The following is a 5,941-nucleotide window of genomic DNA, read 5'->3' as shown; positions in this document are numbered from 1 at the left end:
AAAGCCCCGATTCAAAACCGCACGTGAAACTTCTGTATCATACGGCTCCTCCTGCCCAATTTAATTTACGAGGAAGCAATTTGAGAAGTTTCATTACTCCTGCTCTTGATAAGATTTCTAACCAGGCGGGGGTTAGTGTATGACAAAATCGGTATCTAACCATCCTTCTTACAAGGAGTTTTCTTTTTTTATTGGATCGATTGCGTTGCCGTCAATGAATTAGTGGTAGCTAAACTCCCTGGCAATTTCTTCGTTCCCAACGCTTTGTTTCTCAGAGGATTATTCACCCCGGCAATCTCCGATGATCTAAGGGATATCCAAAATACAAACGGGATGGTTGCTTGTTACCCCAATCGCAATTAGTCGTTATCGCGACTCCGGAGTTGTCGAAAACGCATAACATCTTTTGAATTAAGAGGTTGACGAAGAGTTTGTATTGCCGATTTCTCTAGTGGTGTATACCCCCTCCACGCTTACTCCTAAGATTTCCACGTATCACCAATTAACAGGTTTAACCTCCTGCTTGCTCGATACCTCGATCCGCGGGAGACGGGAGCCGTAGCTTGCGGGGCTGCATCAATCGTGGATACGCAACCGAAGGATTTGTTCGGCATTCGAAAAACACCTTTCTCAAATGTGGGCTTTTCAAATTGAGAGTTTTCTCCAATTAAGTGGGAATAGTGCTAAATTACCTCCCTTCTCGAATCGCACCATCCCTGTAGTATATAGAAGCTTCCCTCTCCCTCTTAGTAGTAGGTAGAATTCGTATGAGAATATCCGCTAGAATTGTGAAAGTTTTATCAATAAAATTATCATTTCTCTGCGACCTAGGCATAATCAAAATTACTCCTTGTTTTCTTTTTATTACTTCACCTATTACTAATCCGTCAGTTGAAATTACGGAAGAAAGGTAAGAAATCTATTTGGAGAATAACTTGGAAGAGAGAAGTAGTCGAGTGATAAGTGGAATGAGATTTTAATTGGTGTCGGAAACTTCCGTCACGTTTCACCCCTATTTCGAGGGGTACTTAGTGAAACGGATACCCGCAAATTACTTGCCACTTCATCGCCTAAAGTCATAAAATAAAATCAGAGGTTTCACTGGTGAAATATCGCAGCTCGGGGAAAGGTGGCCGAGTGGTTTAAGGTGTGGCACCGGAAATGCTATGTAGATTTCTAGCTACCGAGGGTTCGAATCCCTCCCTTTCCTATTTCTATTATTACTTTCTCGGGATACTTTTGTCTATTCCTTGAAATGTAGTTGAACAATTATCTTGGAAAAGATGAAGTCGGAATAAGAGTTTTAATCTGTTTCCGGATACGGAAAAAAGGAGTTGAAAGAATACTTCAACAAAAACGATAGATGGGGGCTACTCTATCTCTTCACTTCGGTATCAAATGGACCGAAATAGCGCATAACTATAACTGGGAAACAACGTCGTGGGCCAAATCAACTTTTTTTTTAATCGGAAAATATTCCGTCACCCTCGAAACTAGAAGAGAAGTTTTTAAATTTCAAGACTTAGAGGATTAAGAGGTAGACGGAATAGCTTTTCATGACTTTCTGCTAATCCGCCCCCCAACTTGCATCATTCGGAGTTTTCCAACTAAGTATTTTCAGGACAAATATCTACAAAGTATTTGATTGAATCGAATAAAAGCTTCTTCTACTAAGCTTTTCGAGAGTAATACTCAACAACTAACAATTCATTGATATCCAAATTGACGGATTCCCGGTTGACCAGATGGTTGACTAATCCCGTTGGTTCACCCGTTTTCGAAATAGACAGAGTTAGGTGATCTGGTACTTCGTTCCCACTGAGAGACTCACTCTTCGGAGCATTGGCAGAAGTTGGTCGGTTCCGAATACTGATAATATCCCTAGGTTTACATCGATAGCTTGGTATATCCACAACGCGATGGTTTACCAAAATATGTCTGTGACAAACCAGCTGTCGGGCAGCGGGAATTGTGGAAGCCATGCCTAACTGAAAAATAATATTATCCAGACGCATCTCAAGCAGTTGCAACGGAACTTGACCTGTCGAACCCCTAGTTCTTCTAGCAATGCGAACATATCTTAGTAATTGGCGTTCTGTCAATCCATAGTTAAGACGTAATCTCTGTTTGGCTTCCAAACGCACGCAGAATTGAGAAATCTTTCTCGACGTTGATTGGTCAACAGCAAGTCGAAATTCCCCCAAGTTAGACGTATTACTCTTACCCGTACCCGTAAGTCCTGGCAAATTTTTTAGACGACGCATCAATTTTAGACGAGGTCCTCGATACCGAGACGTAAAAACTCCTTTTCTATAAAATAAAATGAATGTTTTCCAAGTGGCAAAAAAAAAACTATGGGGTCGGCACGGAAATATTATTCATATCCACCACCAAATTTGGTAGAAGTTAATTGAAAATAGTATCTGTAGAAATCATAACATATAGTTAAAAAAATTGATAAATATCCACTTCGACTTGTTAAAAGTATTTGAATAGAAAGATGGGTGGAGTAGACGGAGATTCATTACTGGTGCATACAAAAATTTGTACTGAATGAGATGAATACGTTATGGCATATACATTTACATAAAGATTCTGTAAAGGAAACTTGCATATAGTAATGTGACAGGTGTATTGCTTCGAGTACTGTGTCCATATATACTTACTTTAGTGCTGAAGAAAAAAAAAAAGTGGAGGATAAGTCAATTGTTGCCAATTGATAGACAGAGTTTCTCGTGCGTATTCCCATTCTTAGCGAACGGGAGGCAAGGTTGGGAAAGAGCGCTGTAGAACAGAAGCGAAAAAAGTAGAATGTTTAGATTAGACATGCGCATATTTGTACATATGTGCTAATCTTTCCCACTTGATGACTTTTCACCTGGATAGAATGGAAGCAAGTTGACAAATAAAAGGAAAGTGCACCAAAATTACTTTGAACTTTCGATAATGAGGAAATATCTAGGTATTTTCCTTCGCGGTTCCTTGGGGCCTAAAGGTGGGGATATGGCGAAATGGTAGACGCAGCGGACTCAATCGGATTGAGCCTAGGTATGGAAACGTATCAAGTGGCAACTCCCAGATTCAGGGAAACCTGGGATTATTCAGCAGGCAATCCTGAGCCAAATCCCGTTCCACGTTGTGGAGTAGTGATCAGATCGCTAAAAAAGCGGGATAGGTACAGAGACTCGAAGGGGGTTATTCTAGCGGGCGAACTATTAATAACTAGTTTTCAAATATTGAAATGTTCGATGTGGTTGGCCGCATGAGGTAAAGCAGATAGAAAGATTGAAGTGGAGTTGGGAAAAAGGATTTCAGTCTTCGGAAGCAAGCTCATTTTAATGAGCTTAAAAAAAGCAGTCATACGCGGATCGGGCCAATATTCAGTCTCAAAAGCACTAAGTATACCTACTATCTCATATTGGTGCCGCCAGTTCTGACATCTCCCCCCCACCCGTCCTACCTAAGATCTCATCACATTTCTACGACTACTCTTCCCCCCTCAACGGATGAACCGGCAACAAATCTAATTTTTTTTTTTCGCGAATAAAGGTAGAGCCCCATTCTACAAAGTTACCTATAATATAGGAGTGACGCAAGTTGCAGTAGAAGGAAAATCCGTTGGCTTTGGCCGTGAGGGTTCGATTCCCTCTATCCCCAGCAGTGAAACGTATTGGTTTTTTTCATTTTCATTAGCATCAAATCCGATTGATCTAATTGCAATCAAAATTTGGGAAATCAATTTAAACCCGCTTGTTTTACCCATCAACGCATTTTGCAGATCAGCCATTCAGGCAGTTCAAATCCCTGAATGGCTTGATCAAACCCGAGTCTTCGGGTCTTACAGACAGCGTTAAACAAATCGGCAGAAACAAAATTGCAAATTTGATGAGTTGGGCAAAGACCCGAAAGCAAAGTTGCCTAATCTAAACTGTTTTGCGAAACCTATACAAGTTGGCCGGGATAGCTCAGTTGGTAGAGCAGAGGACTGAAAATCCTCGTGTCACCAGTTCAAATCTGGTTCTTGGCAACTAAGAGAGAATTTTTTTCCCAAGTTGAGAAAACTGGTTTGAACCTATATTATAGGAACGAAATCCTCCTGGGAAAAGCTAGTTAGAAACTGAGATATTTTTGAATAACTGGATGAATCATTTGAGCTCCAATTTTGCCTGAAATTGCGTAATAGGTTGGGTAGAAAAAAGTTTTAATACTGAGTTTCTCCGTTTCTATTCAATTTAGTAGGCATCTTGTAACTCGTAGAAATTGGGTACCACGTAATCCTTACGGAGCGGCCAGCCAATCCAACTTTCAGGCATTAGTATACGCCTAAGGTACGGATGTCCTTGATAAATTATTCCTAACATGTCATAAGATTCACGTTCCTGGAATTCGGCACTTTTCCAAACCCAATAAACCGAAGGTATTTGAGGATTTGTTCTTGAAACAAAGACTTTTGCACATATTTCCTCGGGTTGATCCGACTGGTCTTGCATCTGAGTCAAGTGATACACACTAACTAGAGACCCCCCCGGCGTTGCGTCGTAAGCACATTGAGACCGTAGATAGTTGAATCCGTAAGCATATGGGGCAACAGCTGTAGACAACCACTCTTCCGACTTGACTTCCAAAATCTCGACACCTCTGTAGTCGTAACCCAAAGGTCGATGTGAGAAATTGTGTTTGGTTAACCAGGCAGATAATCGACCTCGCGTTTTTAGATTAAACTTCTCTTTATCAACGGTGTTCATGTTAGTTAGCACCTCTTTATGTTCTGCTGATCCCTCCAAAAAGAGTAGAATTAATCATTAAATTGCTGATTTTAATTCATCGTGTTCATTTGCAAACTTTTGACAATTTTCCGAAAAATTGGCTGGCGCCAATTTCGTACCACAATTTTCTCTATCCCAATTGTATTTTCCGGCACAGGTGCCCGGTACGAGATTAAGTTGGTGGCTTATACTAAAGTACTTCGTTCGGATGGGGCGAGACGCCCGGTTCACAAATCTGTTTCGAGCAATTTTCTTGCGGAGTTTCGTTACGGCATCCATGATAGCTTCGGGTTTGGGCGGGCAACCCGGCAAATGAATATCGACAGGAATTAATTTATCTACCCCGCGAACGGTACTGTAGGAATCCGTACTAAACATCCCTCCCGTAATAGTGCAAGCTCCCATAGCAATTACATACTTTGGTTCGGGCATTTGTTCATAAAGTCTTATCGGAGATGGGGCCATCTTCATTGTTATGGTACCAGCGGTGACAATTAGATCCGCCTGTCTAGGACTAGATCTAGGTACCAGACCATACCGGTCAAAATCAAATCGCGAACCTATTAGGGAAGCAAATTCAATGAAGCAACAACTGGTACCATATAAAAGGGGCCATAAGCTTGAGAGTCTGGACCAGTTAGAAAAATCACTAATACTAGCCATAAAAATTGAGTCTGACATACCCCCCTGAAGAGGCAGCTTTGACATCGAATTTGAGAAAGAGTCTTCACCTTTGTATTCAATTTTCCTTATGTTCTTTTTATCTAAATGGTCGGAAGTTAACACCATTCCGATGCTCCTTTTCGCCAAGCATAAACCAAGCCGACGATTAGTATAAATATGAATACAATTGCTTCGACGAATGCAAATAAGCCCAATTCCTCGAAAGATGTAGCCCAGGGATAAAGAAATACGGTTTCGACATCGGAGACCGTAAATACCAAGGCAAACATGTAATGACGTATCTGAAATCGAATCCAAGTGTCTCCCTTTGGTTCAATACCTGACTCGTAACTTGTTGACTTTTCTGGCCCCTCCCGGGGGGGGCGGCAAACCTGGTAATAGAAAAAGCCAAAAGTGGAATAGATATACAGACTAATAGAAAAATCCGGAAAGAGTCATATTGGTGAGATAAAAACATCCACATACTCCTTTCTTCCCGATAATTACCGCTC

The 5,941-nt window shown here is 41.1% G+C and overlaps 1 non-coding gene across 1 annotated transcript; it reads left to right on the top strand.

The window, feature by feature from the left end:
* The first annotated feature begins 1,123 nt into the window (after positions 1 to 1,123).
* Positions 1,124 to 1,210, top strand: TRNAS-GGA (transfer RNA serine (anticodon GGA)). Its single transcript has one exon. It is a non-coding gene; the product is annotated as a tRNA-Ser (tRNA).
* The last annotated feature ends 4,731 nt before the right edge of the window (positions 1,211 to 5,941 follow it).

The sequence above is a fragment of the Adiantum capillus-veneris genome, unplaced genomic scaffold (assembly GCF_014529385.1).
Source record: "Adiantum capillus-veneris isolate H3 unplaced genomic scaffold, ASM1452938v2 Hic_scaffold_325, whole genome shotgun sequence".
In the NCBI taxonomy this organism is placed as follows: domain Eukaryota; kingdom Viridiplantae; phylum Streptophyta; class Polypodiopsida; order Polypodiales; family Pteridaceae; genus Adiantum; species Adiantum capillus-veneris.
Note: the sequence above shows the minus strand (reverse complement) of the source record. Positions and strands in the feature narration are given on the sequence as shown.